The sequence below is a fragment of the Cyanistes caeruleus genome, chromosome 3, assembly GCF_971803275.1.
Source record: "Cyanistes caeruleus chromosome 3, bCyaCae1.hap1.1, whole genome shotgun sequence".
Lineage (NCBI taxonomy): Eukaryota > Metazoa > Chordata > Aves > Passeriformes > Paridae > Cyanistes > Cyanistes caeruleus.
Window position 1 is genome coordinate 93,553,245 of NC_141703.1, and position 16,713 is coordinate 93,569,957.

The following is a 16,713-nucleotide window of genomic DNA, read 5'->3' on the forward strand; positions in this document are numbered from 1 at the left end:
CAGTATTAAACTTGTGTCTTCCTCAAAAAAAAAAAAAAAGACAACAAACAAACAAAATCCCAAAACAAAATAAAAAAAAAACCCAAAACAAACCCAAACCAAAAAACTAGCCCAAACCAACTGAAGGAAAAAGGGTCTAACAAATTTAGTGTTGTTGGCAAGAGTGATGCCCCTTGCTATTTCATCCATGGCCCAGTGGACTGACCTGTTTAGGAGCAAAGAGCTGTCAGAGCTGAAGGTCAGGGCATTGGACACCAATTGGTTCTTAGTGTTGTCCCCACTGCTGTTGGACACTTGCATTAGGAACAGGCTGCAAATCAGAAGCTTGATGGAAAAACAAAAGAAGAAAATTCATGGCAGGAGCAGCAATGTAATGATATTGACCTGTGTTATCCAAGAGTTGGAAGTCTTCCAGAAGGACAGAGCCAGTCAGGGGATTGATCTTCAGATTTCCTTGTCATGAGGTCACACTGCAAACTCACAGCAGAGAAAGTATCACAATGACCTTTCTTCATCCACTCTTGGAAGAAATGGGGGCAAAGGAGTGAATGTCATAGGGGTTTGTTTTTGGGGCAACAAGTGGCAGGGAGCAGCTTAGGAAAATGTTCATCTTTTATTAGGAGAACAAGAAGCCCCAAATCTATAGGTTTCCAATCATATATCCACACATGCCAGTTGCTCTTGTGTGACTTTTTGGCATGATGTAAACTGATGATTTCTCTGAGTTTTTCCTCTAAAAAATAGGTAGGCAAAGATTCTTACTATGAAAATCTCATAACTGAAACTGCTCAGAGCAATGTGCATCAAACTGTGCTTTTTACTGACAAGGAGAGTTGAGGACAGGAGGTTGTTCTGGAGCAGACTGCAGATCCAAGTGGCTGCTTGGGGCTTCTGGCCAGTGAGATGCAGGCCAAGCCACATGCCTTCAACAAGGCATACCAGATTTGGATATCATCCAGATTAACAAAGACACTGGGGAAGACAAGGAGCAACTTTGAAGTGAGATAAATTGTGCACTTCAGAAAATTAACTGAGTTTACTTCTGTGAGGGTTTTTTGGTGTTTCATGCTTTCACTGCAGCACTCCCACTAGTGATAACATGGGCTTCAGCAGTGACTGTGTCATCAAGGCAATAACTGGAGCTGCTCTCTGCAGCAGGGAGAGCAGGCAATGTTGTGTGCCTTAACCTGAAGACTTTTGGCATGGTCTCCTACAACCTTCCTGTGGACAAGATGGAAAAATAAGGGTGAGATAAGTGCACAGTGACATTGATGTACAACTACAGAGCTGGAAACACCTTTATGATGGATGTTGAATTTCTGAATGCCTCAATTTGCTTCAACCAAAAATGCCTTAGAATTAAATATTCAGATTGAACATTTAGAAAGACCTTTGAGTCTTCCCTGAAGTCTACCAACAATAAAAAATGCACCAAAAAAAATCCCCACAATGGATCAAGTACTGTTTTGGCTCAGTTTCAACTCTCTGTCTGCTCTTAGAGATGTGTTGTTATTTGCCTGACATATAAGATAGAAATTAAAGAATAGATAGCATATTTTAGAACTGTTGCCTTGGTTTTACATGTAACAAACACATGAGGAAGAACATTGGCAAATCTATGTAGTCTCATGCACCAAGATATGAATAACCATATTGAATAACCAAGATATGAATAAGAATATATGGAGGCATATCAATAAATATATTCCCATGCAAATGTAAGAGAAAGAGCATTTTCAGTCCACTTTTGAAGTAGAGAAAATGTTGGAGGTGAAAAGAAGATAATTTCTCCCCCACATTCACCCAGATACTTAATTGTTCTGTATGTCAACTCATGATGCAGCAGCAAAATATTGTTCTCATGTAGCACCTGGCCTTATGCTGGTAAATGCAGTCCTGGGTGAATTACTCTCTATGTTACAGTCATTCCTAATAATGCTCTGAAGAACTGTAGAGCCTGAGACTTGAGACAAATGAAATTGCCATGTAAATCTAGAATCTTGGAGTTATTTTAATTGGATCTGCTTTCATTCCTTCTTCAAATCTAGCCTTTACCTCACCCTTATTTACAGAAATAAAAGAAACACTATAGTAGTTTCCACAGGAAAACAAACCTACCACAATGGAAGGCACTCAACTGATTTGAATCATTTGAGCTTTACACACACTGTCAGGACCCACCTCATTAACAAGTGTACTGAACATTTCACTCAACTTGGAGTCCAAGCAACTTGGTACAGCCAGGAGCCATCACTAGTCTGGGTCAAAATTGCCCAAGTGCCACAGAGAAGTTGCTCTGGTCCTTCCCTGCTAGGGCCTGCCAGGCTGAGATTGATGCAGTAACATCATCACTGCAGATGGGGGTATCCAGCCAGAGCATGAGAGAAAAGAAAGCAGGAGCTTCTCTTTTAGTAGCTCCTTTCAACCATCCCAGCCACAGGTTTCACTTCTCTCAGGGACAGCGAGGCTCAGCATCGCACCCTGGAACCACAGGATCACAAACACACTTTGGAGGTTTGCCCATTTGCAGATAACCCGTTCTTGAACTCTCTTGGAGGAGGAAAGAGAGCGCACCTCACACCAGGAGAGGAAACTACTCCAAGTCTCAGCATGGTATCTGTGTCAAGCAAGTGAAAGGCTATCACCAGATCTTCTAACAAAGCTGTTTCCCCTGCAGTTTCTTTTCTCCCACAGACACAGTTTGCCTCAGCTGCAGGTCACTCCAGTGAAGGCCCAGCCACAGATGGTCAAAATAACAAAGTCCCTCATTAGTTCTTTCTTCACAGTCTTTCCCTGTCGTTTGTGTACCCTGCCACGTTGTGACTAATTACTGACTGTAAAATAATGTACACATGCTAGGCAGTGTTTGGGCCTTTTCTTACTGCTTCTAACTGCCTAATTTTTAAATCTTTAATAAAGTGAATTTAACATATGACTTTCTTTGCTATTTTGTTCCTATCACCTTCTTGATGTAGTATGTAGTATGTTCACACTAATGGTACAAAGTGAGCAAGGTGTAGGTGGAGCTTCTTGTGAGAAAACAAGCCATTACTTCTAACTTTCCATTACCAAAACAGAGATCAGAAAGTTTCAAGTCTTCCCCTGCCACACATGCTTATTTGGAAGGCAGAAAATCTGTGACCACAGGTTCTTTAAGTTTTACTCAGTGTATCTGTCCATCAGAGGGTTATGAAAAATCCACCCCCATATTTTCAGTGTGTGAGCTCTCCACAGAGCTCTGTTCTATCTATCCTAAGTTAGCAATACCTTGCTAGGTAAGCACCTCTTAATCTTCAGCGTGTTTACTCACACAATAGCACTTCTAATGTGCGTAGGATTAGAGTTAGAAAACTACATGCAATTACCTGCTCAACAGAAAACAGGAAGTCTGAAATATGGAAGAAGGCTGAATTTAGGTTAGGCTACAGAGTGTAACATCTTAATCCAGGGACCCTTTTCTTTCATGCAGTGGGCCTAATGCAAGTCATAGCAGTGGCTTTGGGACCTTCTGCCTAGTGAAATGTGTCACTTTGGAAAGGGCTTAGATTAAAAAGGAGAGGCTAAAAAGCTTTAATCCAAAAAAGACCACCCTTTCACTCAAAAGAAACATGAGTAGGAAGAAAAGCCTTTTAGTCTGGTGAAACTACCATGTTTTTTTCACAAGTAAGCTTTATGCAAGTCCTGTGCAGAATCATGAGTGAGTGCCTGTAGATAGGATGGATAGAGTCAGCTCTTAAGGGTGTGAAACAGTTCCCATTATAAAAGTCTGTTTTCCTTGGTTTATAATATTATCAAATTTATGAGTTGGGGCCAGAATTATCTGTGGTAAACATCCTCAGCCCGATTTTTATTTAATTTAATTTTTCATTTAGATTAATAATTCAATACCATCTTACTCATACCATAAAGTGTGGATAATCTTTCATCTGAAAACCTGTAGCTGTGACATATCTGAGATTTGGTAGTTAATGTTTTGCAGTGTTTGCCTGTTAGTGCTGAGTCCCCACAAAGGCCTGGCCAGAATTAATCAGGGCACAAAGACTTCATAAGTGTACAATTCATATATGCAGTGCACTATTCACTGAATCTTTCTTCTCAAAGAAGATAGTCATGTATGTTCCTTTCTTCCCAAAAGAGCATACAGAGAATGAGAGCACATGTATAGTCCAGTGCTGCTATAAGATTTTATACCCAGATATGTGGATGTTGACCCAGATCCTAGGAATCTTGGCAAAAGCAATTATAGAATTTTGAAACAGAAAGATTACTAAAGACAGGAAGATACCTGTATAAATTAAAATTCAAGCCAATTCTAAGCCTTGAAGTAGGAGCAAAATGAAAACAAAGGGCTAGGCCTGCCATTTCAGGAAAGGGATATGGAGTGAGAGTGACACAGCCCTAGGTGAGTAACAGGACAGAGAACAAGACCCATTGCATTTCCCAAGTCAGGGGGATTTAGGATTGCTGGATTTGTCATGAGCCTCTGGGGTTCAGAGGAATAGTCCCACAGAAGTATCTCAAGAGGAAACCTGTAACCATGACCATCAAACCAAATCCCAAATACTCATGAAGAGCAGCAAGGAAACTGAGGAAGAGTGACAAACAAGTGTTCCCATTTAGTCCACGTGCCCCATGTGGAATGAGCTTGCTTTAGGAACTTGCTTATAAAGTCTGCTCCTGGTAGGTCACATAAGCCTGAAAGAGAAGTCTGTGTGCCAGAAAGATGACAAGAGTGAAAAGCTGGTAAAAAACATAGTCTAACTTTACCTGTCCTGTGTGGGTCAGTAGCTGTCCTGGGAGCCTGTGGCACTGAGATCCTTGGGTTCCACTTTACAGAGGTATTCCACATAGAGACACTTTTCTCAAAAATTGGGTCAAAACCAGCAGAACCAATGGTTGAAGCAGAAGGTCATGGATCAGCCTTTCTTTCTGCTTTTTTGTGTGGTGTGACAACACCATGACCAGTGGCAATTACTTCGAGCTGGCCCCTTTTAGCTATTGATGAAAAAGAGCACTGCACAGCTTCAGGACTGGAATTACATGTGTCCAAAGTCCACATGAAAACCTTCATTTCATTGCATATTTAGTATCTCCTTCACTGTCTGGGAGGCCTCAAATCTGCCAGTGAGTGAGCCCCTTGAGAAGGGAGACATTGTGAGGATGCTTTTTCTACAGAGAAGTTCTATGGTTGTTCTTGCTTCTGGGACATATATAAATAAATTTTTTTCTTTATAAAAACCAGATGCTATGAGTAGGTTTCTTTCCATTTTATTTTGTCCTGCATCACTGAATCACATGAAATTACAGCCACTGTTGGGAATTATCACAGAAGCCATAATACGTCTGCATTGATGAAAACCTCTTTGTTTGGGTTTTGGTTTGTTTTTTTTTTTAAACCTGCCCTGACATACCAAACTCGTTTCTTATGACCAGAACAAGAATGACCACATCAATGACTAGACACAGCAAGAGGCAGAAACAAACCTGTTACAGTCTGATTTTGGAGATTTTGATATTTCCTGTGCCTGAGACATTTCTTATGCTCTTTCCCTCACAGCCACTCTCTCGTCAGCAGTACATCTGAAGAACACAGACAAAAGTAAGATTTCCACCTAATACAGTCAGTAGTTTGACTGTTAGCTAAAAGAAGCTTCTGCACAGCCACATCCATGTTTTATTAAATATTTGAGAAATTATAAACATACTAAGAGGTACCACCTAGGCATGCAGGTTTATATGTGTGCCTGTGTATGTAGTAGAGTTTCTAAGCAGTGTAAGCTCTGTTTTTAAAAAAGTGATTTTAAAAATGTTTCTTGAAAAAAAAAAAAGCAATGTGGAATGTAAATCAGCCATCAGAGCCAAGAGAACATTTTCATTTTGCACTGAGAAGCAGCACAGTAAGCACTTCACAAAACTAGATTGGGGTTGCTATTAGCTCTTTGTGGTAATGCCACTGCATGACTGAAAGCCACAAAAAATCCTGTAGCAGAAAGCTACACTTCCCTGAATATATATTTTAAATTAACATGAATATCAAGTTGGCAGAGTGAAAGTGGTCTTGCTGCAGCAAAAAGGTGCTTGGTTATTATAAATGGAAGTGCTGATCGTGTATCTGAGTAAGTAACTCTCTACCACTCAGGTAAGTCAGGTGGCTGTTTTAGTATTTTGGAGACAGGGAACAAAGGACAGAAACCTAGGATATCCTGTCAGGCCTGCCAGTAATTGCCAGAGAGGGCAGGAGCAAATTGCAATAATAGAGGGTTCTTTCTAGCACAGGTTCTCACTGACTCAAGTATCCAATGGACAAATCGGCCTGACAAGTGCTCCAAGCTCCCCCAGGCTATGTGATTTTGCTTCTGATTATGCTGAATTTTCCAGAGTATGCATATGGAAGAGGATTGGTAGTTCCCAAGCCTAAGGAGAATGTGCCAGGTGTCCATGACATCTGCTCCATTCCTTGTGTTCTCTTGAAGTACCTGGGAGGCCTTCAGTTTTCAGGACATGGGCTCAGAACTCCACTCCTGCTAAAGTCTGAGCACCACTTCACTGCAAAACCATCAGCACCACAAACATAAGAAACCATATATTGTTACCATTTTATAGAAGGACTGGGGGAGGCTATGTAATTTTCACATTTTCAGTGCTAAAGAAAGAATATGTTTTTTCTACTAGCTCAGAATAAGAAAAATCTCTCTGATATGAAACACAGACAAGAAGAAACTCCAACCCCATTTGAGTTTGCTGTAGGGTTTATCAGTCACAAATCAGCCCAATAACAGAGGCAAGGCAAAGAAGGTACAGGAAACCCAGCTCTGCAAAATGACACGGGGTGGAAGCTCCCCAGCTTCAAGAAACTAATAATCAACCAGAATAATGGGGTGTCATGGCACAGAAGTGAAGAGAGAACCGTGAGTCTGGTTGCTGAAGATGTACTGCATAACAGGAATCTGGCACAAGCCAGGCTGTATGGAAGACCCATGTGAGACAGAGACAAGATCAGGCCTGAATATAAAGTGCAGAAGCCACTTGTGCTTTGAGTGAGAGGAGCACAAGTGCAATGGGAAAGTCAGACTGTTCTTTGGAACTGCACTTCCAAAGATAAACATGTTCCAGGATAACTGGATGCTGTGACAGAAAGAGCTGAAGTCCTCTGGAATTTAACTGTCTTCATTTGGCATTAGGACAACAGACTTTAGGGGGGAGTGAAAACCTATGAGAACTCAGTACCAAACTTGAAATTTTACAACATATCTTAAGAACTAAATATTAAACTTCTGAAAACTAAATACCAAATAAATATCACTGAGGACATGGAGTATACACATAGCTTTTCTGCAAATGCTTAAAAAGTAGTTCTAAGACTAGACCTTTGTAAGGTATTTTTGGTTCAGTGCTGAAAATATGACAAGATTTTGCTTATGGTACTTAAAAGGAAATGGTGTCACCACTCCTCAGTGAGCTCTGCTCACAGCACCACTGCATGGGAGCCTTGAAATCTCATTCAGACACATAATTCTAAGAGCCAATGGAAACAAGCGAATTAGATACTTCTTCTTTAGAATTAAAAGGAATTTCTGAAGAACTAATGACGTAAGAATGCAACCACCATCCTTTATTGCATTATCAGTGGAGATTTTAGTTACCATTAAAAAGGGTTTTTGTAGTGCCCAGTTTGGCAAAACAGCCATAAGGCTATGAGGTGTCTATCAAGGTTTTCAGACATCCATATATCTGCCTTCATCTGTATTTTTCGCAGTAATGACATTGCAAACACAGTAACACTACCAGAGTCAGATTTAGCTCCTGTTCACAACAGAGTAAAAGGTCAGAATTTCAATGACAGGAATATCTACTATAAAAGGGAGCCAGTAACAAATATAAAGTTGTTTTTTTAAAGTACACATTGCTATTTGTAGGGTCATAAAATGGGCTGTGTGTCACTCATAGCTACCACTGAGCAGGATATCCTTGGTCCAGAGGACTGCATTTAAAGTGCACATAATGCTAGGGCTTCATATGGACTTTGTCAGCATCCTGATTTTTATTCAAAATCAAATTTGGATTTTGCTTCAGTTGGATTATTCTTTGGGTAATAATCAGCCTGGAGAGAACCCTACTTATCTCTCTGCAAAAGGATTTAAAAATCTACAAGTTATAGCCTGACCAACAGTGCAAAAGATCTGGCTGGAACGATCTCAGATACTTGGAACTGTCTGATGTCAAATCCTCAGGATAAGATTGCAAATGCTCACAATGCACCTGGTGTAACAAGCAGGCTTGTTGGCCCTTGCTTATTTTTACTGCATCTGGTATTTCAGCTCATGCATATGAACTTTTTCCTATTAAGTAATTTGCTTAATATCTTTACACTGGGAGTTTATCTTACATTGAATCAAGTAGAGTTTATTAATTTCATGTGTTGCCTGATAATGTCATCTAAACACAACATGTTAAGAGACAGGGAAAGCACAAACAACCCTCTAAACCCATGAGTCTCAGCCCATTATGCCAGGAAAAATACTGAGTTATGAAACTCCTTCCTATATGTCACAATAAAAACTATGCCTGTATTCTGGCCCATTTATGTACACTGAATTGAGAGGCAACTACAAATTCAATGCTTTGTTTGAAAACAACAATTTAAATTACAGCTAACAAGTACATCAGAGGCAATGTTCCTCTGATTCAGTTCTGCTTGTTTCAGGTCTTATGCCATGGGGTTGAAGCATGAATTCTTAACAATGCTTAAATTCTTAAGTCTTTGGACTTAATGTGAAAAAGATTCTCATTAAATTATATTTTGTCACTTTTCTTATTCTCAAATGTACAGAAGAATAAACTCAGCTTACTTAAAAAAGATAAATCATCTCAGGAGTCCAAATGGAGGTAAATGTAAGTATGGATTAAAAAAAAATCTAATAAAACTTTTCAATTTGAATATTTTAAGACAAAACTGCATATAATGATGACCAATTATTATGCCATACCTATCCAAGCAATTACATTAGGTAAAAATCATACAGTGGTACATTCTTCTGAAGTTTCACAAAAAGTAGACCTTCAAAAATATTTTAACACCGCATCACCTTTGCCAAATTCTACTCCTTTGAACAAATAAAATCTTGGGCTCTGGGCTGAGTAAAGTACTTCATTCCAATATATATTTGAAACAGGACAGCATCGTCTGGTATGACCACAAGGTGGTGATGAAAGGGTAACTGGAGTGGGTTTTTTAATATGCTAAGATCACCCACAAGTCAAATGTGTGTTATCCCAACTGCCTGGTTTTATGCACTGAACAATGAGCTAAATAAGGATTAAATATTTTGCTTTATTTTTCTAAATAAGGAAAATAAGGATTATTAGACAACATGTTTTGAAACAGCTGTGAAAGTGACATTTTGGATCTCAGTGAACTCCAGCAAAACCCAGGGGCTAGAACTGAGGAAAAGGGTCCATTTTCTCCTCTAGAAGAAGAAAAAGACCCATCTCTCAGATCCTGCTGCGACAATCACTGAAAAGTAGGGTGGAACGTAAATAGAAACAACAGGAGAACTCTGTAACATAGATGGGAGGTTACTTTGAAAGTAATTTCTGGTCTTTCAGTATTTCTGGTGAAACAGAAGCTTGTAACACATTTCCCAGCAGATACATCAAGCAAAGAGAAAAGGTAAATTTACAGATTCTTTCTCACAGACTGCATGGGTGATCAACTTCATCACATTTAAATATTAGTTATTTCAGCTGCATAGGCCAGGTATTTTTAAGAGAGTTGCATTATTTGAGTTCTCAGATATTTTTTTTTTTTTTTTTTTACTCAAGACAGTACCCAAAAAGATTTGATGTATCTGTAGGGTACAGAGCCTGGGCTGAACTCTGTGTTACAAGTGTTCTCCAGTGACTTCTGTTCTGTTTGTTCTGATCCTTCTGGACTTAAATTTTGATCTTTGATTCTCACAGAAATCAAATACTAATATGTTTCAAAAAACCTCATTGATTTCAAGGCATTAACTATATATGCCATTTCATATACAGCCATTTTGTCTTCTAGATGGTATTACTGAACAAAGTCTTGGCAGGGTAAAGTTGGAAAGCTTGAGCTAGTCTAGGTAATGAAGTAAATGTATGTATCCCAAACTACCCTGAAAGCAAGCAGAATATTTAATCACAGAAGATTTAATTATCTGTTCAGACATTATTTGGATCACAATAATATATTGAAAAGTTGATCTGGGGAGAAAACAAAGCTGCCGTACTCTTGCTGCATATTAACTGAAAGTCATGCAAAACTCATTAGTAAGCTACTTCTGGTATTTATAACTTATCAGGGTAAACAGCTCCTTTTTGCAGGGCTCAGGTTGTAAATTTGGATTATAATCAAAGGGCACAGGGTTCAGAAAGGCAGCCCAAAGTGGGAAGTTTAAAATGCTCTACTCAGTACCACACTTCTGTCTCATCAAAATTCATGTTGCAGCATTTCCTGGATTTTAGTGCTGCTTCATTCTACTTTCAGCATTTTTATCTTAAAGAGTAGCTACAGCAGTTTCTAAAGAAAGAACAGAACAGCATGAGGAAGCATGTCCCCAAATTACAGTTTTTGAGCTTCTGACTCACTGTCTTTTTCTTCTTGTTGTTCAGACAAACTTGCCAAACACTGGGGTATTGCAAATGTCAAATGTCACCACTCATATTCACCAGTATCTAGTTTAAAAAATCTGACCTGATTAAAATATAAAACTCCAAATTTATCACTACCATCATGTTCTTTGCTTCACCTGAAGTGTTGTCAGTATTGCCAAGTTCCCAAATTAAGTGATATTTGGAGATCTGCCCCAGATGAATCCATGGGTTTCTGAGATCTCATGTTTTAGTCATTGTTGTTATAGAGCAAAATCACCCAAGCAAATGCAGTTCTTTGGCAATGATATGAATAGTGGACAGCAAGCTGAGAAATTATTTTTTCCATTTTCAGGGATATTCAGGCTCTATTTTCCAGATCATATAAATGACATATACCAGTCTGTGCCAGATTGGCCTCATTTGTTCTGCTGTAGAAAGCCGAGCTGATTTCTTGTTATACATCAGTATCAGAAAAAAAGAACTGTTAGGTTAGCAAGTCTGCTAACATGGGAGAAGCCCATGGGCTCTCAATTTCCAATTTATGCATTCCCATCATAGCACAGGCATCATATTTATGGAATACATGTAGCCTTGGGAGTGGAGCTTCTCTGGGACAAAAGCAACATTTAAAATTCACTTATAAAAAGTAAAGGTGACAGAATGAGCCAGTAGAAAAACTGAAAGAGAAATCTTTACCTCTAGACTATCCTGTACTCCCCTGATCAAGTCTGCCTTCCTCAGAAAATATCAAGAACTGCACCATGAAATCAGGAAATTCCATCCTGCACATTAAAATAATTGAGACTGTCAGGAAAAATCAAGGCTTGATGAATAAACTGACCTTTCTGGAGTTATACCAGAGATTCTTTTGGATTTAGACATCTTAATTAAACCAACTTTAACTGAACTGCTATGTTCTTCTCATCTCATACCAATTCAAGGCAGGAAAAGGAGGTAATTTTACATTAGCCCATAAATGAGCAGTGTATATCCTTATCACCAGACATTGTTGAAATAAGAAAGAAAGCAAGCCTGCATAAAACATAAATAATGAATTATGGTAAACATGAGAAATTAGAAAAATGCAGGCACAATACTGAAGCAGATACTAAGCTTTATGTACTGTCATTTAAACCAATACCTAACTCCTGAAGATAAGAAAGTGTCTTGCATCTTTGAATGATCTGATGCTGGACTTGAATGTCTTCAATAGAAATAGAAATGGAAATATCCATTCTACTAGAATCATCTGCTCTCACCCTTACTGCAAAGTAAGACAGAAATAATTGTCTAAACCTGCAAAATCAGGCAGAAGAAGAACCTGCTTCTGTTTACACATGCAGCATCTGTTGCAGAAAATGAAGTCAATACCTCTACACCCTGCAAACATCTCCATCCACCAGTCTGTTTCCACTAACCTCTATTGACTTATGGCAGAAAAAAATTCCCCACAGATTCTCATGTTTTCTTAGTCTGGCTACTTAAAATAACAGAGGATAGGTCACATACAGCCTTAGTATTCTGTCCAGCTACAGTGGGGATAATAGACACAGCACAATATTCAGAGCAGTGCCAAGGTTAGTCCCAAACTAGCTGAGCTAGCAGATTTCCAGGCCATATCATTGGAGTGCTGCAAAGGGTTTTTAAATGCAAAACTTCCTTCTTCATATCCTTAGCTTGCCTATTGTGAGAGATTGCTAGGGAGCATCTCCATTGGAAAAAAATAGCCTCACTCTTTGTTGTCAAGTGAAGACATCCTGTTAATTTCTTAAGTATCTAAGGAATCAGAGAAGTGAAACATCTTCCTGTTGTAAAAGCAGAGCCTTAAAAATTCCTCATTTCTTTGCAACTTCCTGGCCAAAGAAAAGAGGGGCAGACTCCAGTGCTTTGGGTATCCATAAGTGAGGGGAGTTAGGCTTCATCTGGAAGTTCCTGCCCCTTTCCTCTGATGAAACACGTGTCAGTTCATCCGGTCCTCTGAGCCACTTCCTCCTCACTTTTCAGTCATTTGCTCTCAGAGCACTTTTGCAAGTAAGCCCAGTGTTCCTTGCACAATCTGGAGCTTTGTTCAAGGGGAGCCTTGCTGGGAGGTAGGCTAGAACATAACCACAGTGTATCACAAAATAAAGCTCCTAGGCATCGTGACCTGCTCAGGAGCCTGGGCGGGTGAATATCATGTGTTTTAAGGATCTTAATGCTGATTCCAAGAGAGCCACAACATTTCATCCCAGCAGAAGCTGTGTGCATTTGGTGTGTCAGTGACCCAGGACTGGCTCCAAGTAAGCTGATGGGCCATTGCATTGAACTGGGTGGACTCTTCCATCCCCAGCAGGTAGCACAGAGCTGCACACACAAGTTGCTGTGCCCTGGTTGTATGCAGAGCTCTGCTGACTTCACTGCTCAGCTTCTCTGTCTGAAGCCAGCTCAAAGCCAGCCCAGGGAGCTCTGCACTGTCAGCATCTGCACAGCATGGACATGGCCTGCAGAAGCTGTTAGAACTGGACTCTCAGAAGTGATGGGAAACAGAATTTCAGACTAGGTTGTAGGGGGTTAATACTTTTATCACCTACACTCAACCCCAGCAGCTCTTTGAAACATGAGTAATATTTTATTTACCTACACATGTGTATAAAGGGTTAAAAACAACTCTGAATTCAAAGTCGGGTCCCCCAGTTTCAGTCTTGTTATTTAATGTAAGCTTCCCTGAACGGAGAAGGACTCTGGGAATGTGGGCTTCACCTTAGCATTACCTACCCTCCAGTAGGAGTTTTGTAAAAGGAAATTTATTCTCATCAGGACTTTCAGGTGCGTGGGTGTTTCTAGGAATAAGCAGCACCCAACCACAGAACAACCAGGAAGAAGCTTTATAAGCATATTGTGCCACTTTGCTGCCACAAAAGTTATAAATTATATCTCCATAGCCAGCCTTCTGCATTATGCTGTTCTATAAGGGGGCTTGCTGTGTGCTGGGATCCGTGAGCTAGGAAATGACCACTACACACTGGCCTTCATGGCATGGTGAACACAAAAGAACACAGATTCCAGAGTCTGCAATTGCAAATATTCAGACAATCAAATCTGAGCAGACCTGTCAATCATGGTCCAGGCAGACTGGATGAACTCTGTTAGATCAAGAAATGGAATCGCTGGAGGAACATTAAAGTGCATCAGCTAAGTAGATAGAGAAGTTTTGCATCTACCTGCACAAAAAATGATGCTATGGGTACTTTCATTTTCTCTTTCACATACCTCCATGTGCAAAATTAAAGTATTTGTTACAGAGTATGCAAATAAAATTTCTGAATTTCTTTTTCCACCATTGTAACAAGTTCTAGATTTTAAGACAAGTTGGGGTGAGCACTTTGTAACTGAAACAGATCTGTCAGTACATAGAGAATCATGATCCTTTCCCATAACCATTTCCAACTTCAGAGATACACTAATTCATTTGCAGACTACCTGAATCTTTAGGATTCTCAGCTGACATAGAAAGAGACAGCAGGGAGAGTTCTTACATGGAGAAAATAATGGCATGTTCATGAGAAATCAACAAAACCAGCCCAGTTTAAGTTTGTACCAGATGGGGTTCCAGCACTCTGATATTCATATCATTGGAAACTAAGTTCTTGGAACAAATTTAATTTCTGTCTGCTCTTGGTTAAAAGTTAACAACCAACTTTAAAGTTCCTGCACTTCTTGTTGAATTAGTTATTAACATGGAATCTGCTATTAGCAAGGACTTTAAGCTGAGTAAAACCACTTCAAACAGAGCAGATCACAGAGCCTGCCAAATAATATCTGATGACATTTATGATAATTAACATAAAATGGCACTGCAATAACCCACACTGAAAACCACAGGCAGAGCCTAGATCTGTGCTCTTAGAACTCAGAAGACAGGGTAAGTTCAGTCTCCAGCAAGGCTGTGAGGATTCTTCATAGCACCTTAAACGAACGCTTGAGTTTTTCTGCTGCTGTGTGGAAACAGGGGCTTAATAGAAGCATATCTTTAATTGCTCTAGTTGGCAATGTCTTCATCCTCAACTATGCCTCAAGCTTCAGCTTCAGCTATCCCAGTCTTTCCACTTTTCTTCATTTATATTAAATGCACACTGTTTCTAATTCATGCAGCCAGCAAATCCTGACAACTTTCATTTCTACTACATGCATTATTTCTTCGTATAGGTCATCCTCTGTCCCACTATGTTCTTTCACAGGATCAGATGTGGCAATCTGGTAAAGTTCCCACTGACTGGAAAAGGGGAAACATATCCCCTTTTAAAAAGGAAATTAATGAAGACCCAGGGATACTACAGGCTCAGTCTCCTGTGCCTGGCAAGATCACGGAGCAGATTTCCCCTGGAAATTATACCAAGGCACATGGAAAGTAAGGAGGTGATTTGTGACAGCCAGCATGGCTTCACTGGCAGATTGGAGGGCCTTTCATGATGGGTGAGGGCATTGGTGGATGAGGGAAGAGTCATCTAGCTGGCCTTGTGCAAACAGAGCACATGACACTGTCCCACACAACATCCTCATCTCTGGACTGGAGATGCTCAGGGCACACCACAGTGGACAAGGATTTGGCTGGATGCTCACACTCACTGCAGTCACTGGCTCAGTGTCCCAGTGGAGAGCAATGAGCACCATTCCTCAGGGGCTGGGATGGGGCACTTTAACACTTTTGTCACTGCAAGGACAGTGGGACTGAGCACACCCTCAGCGAGTTTGCCCACAACACCAAGCTCTGAGGTGCAGTCAACACACTGGAGGGAAGGGATGCCATCCTGAGGGACATGGACATGCCTGAGAGCTGGGCCTGCACAAACCTCATGGAGTTCAACAAGGCCAAGCACAGGGTCCTGCACCTGGGCCAGGGCAATCCCAAGCACAAACACAGGGTGGGTGGAGAATAAAGCAATAGCAGGCCTGAGGTGAAAGATTTGGGGGTGTTTGTGGATGAAATGCAGCATCCTGTTGCAGCCCAAAAGGTCAAACACATCATTTTGCACACAGCCAGGATGTTCTTGGCTTTCTGGGCTGCAATAAAAGCGGTGTGGCCAGCATGGCAAGGAAGGTGATTCTCACCCTCTTGCTCTGCCCTGGTTACACCCCACCTGGAGTTCTGCATCCAGATCTGGAGCCCACAAATTAAGAAGGATGTGAACCTGATAGAGAGAACCCAGAGGAGGGCCACCAAGATGATCAGAGGGCTGGAACACCTGTACCATAAAGGCAGACCGAGAGAGTTGGGGTTGTTTAGTCTGGAGAATAGAAGGCTTCAGGGAGACCTCAGAGCAGCCTTCATAATGGCAACTCGCTAGAGAGCTGGAGAGGGACCTTACAAGGGCATGTAGTAACAGGACAAGGGGCAATGGCTTTAAACTGAAGGAGGGTAGGTTTAGGTTAGATATAAGGAAGAGATTCTGTTCTGTGAGGGTAGTGAGACTCCCTCTGGGAACAGGTTGCCCAGAGAAGCTGTGGATGCCATCCCTGACAGTGTTTCAAGGCCGGGTTGGATGGGGCTTTGAGCAACTTGATCTAAGGAAATAAGTCCCTTTCTATGGCAGGAGGGCTGGAAACAGATGATCTTTAAGGACCATTCCAACCCAAATGATTCTAGTTTCCTATGAATTCTATGTCATGGGATCCTGGCTCTCAATATGTAACTTGGAGAAAAGTCTGCTGCAATTACTTGTCACTTCTTGTGGTAAACTTCTGTTTTCTGTTGTGACCTGCTACACACTTCTCATATCTCACTTCCCAAATTCTGTGCCCTCAATTAAAGAGTTCCTTCCAAAGTATCTTAATGACATCTTAAATAATTCTTCCCTAAAGTATCTAGCTGTCTAATTTCTGGTTCTGAATTAATTTCTATAGTAAAGATCTGCCATGATGACAAGTTAAAGCTGGATTTTTCTTATTTAGAAGAGAGTTTTCTGTCTTCCAAAATCTCCTCTATCGCATTGCATCTCTTATTTTTTTTGGTTTATACAGCAATCTTGTATCCAGTACACATTTTCTACATCTTAATATTCTCTTGTCTTTGCATCAGATTTGAGCACTTCTTTTACATTTGAGGTCTGGCACTGC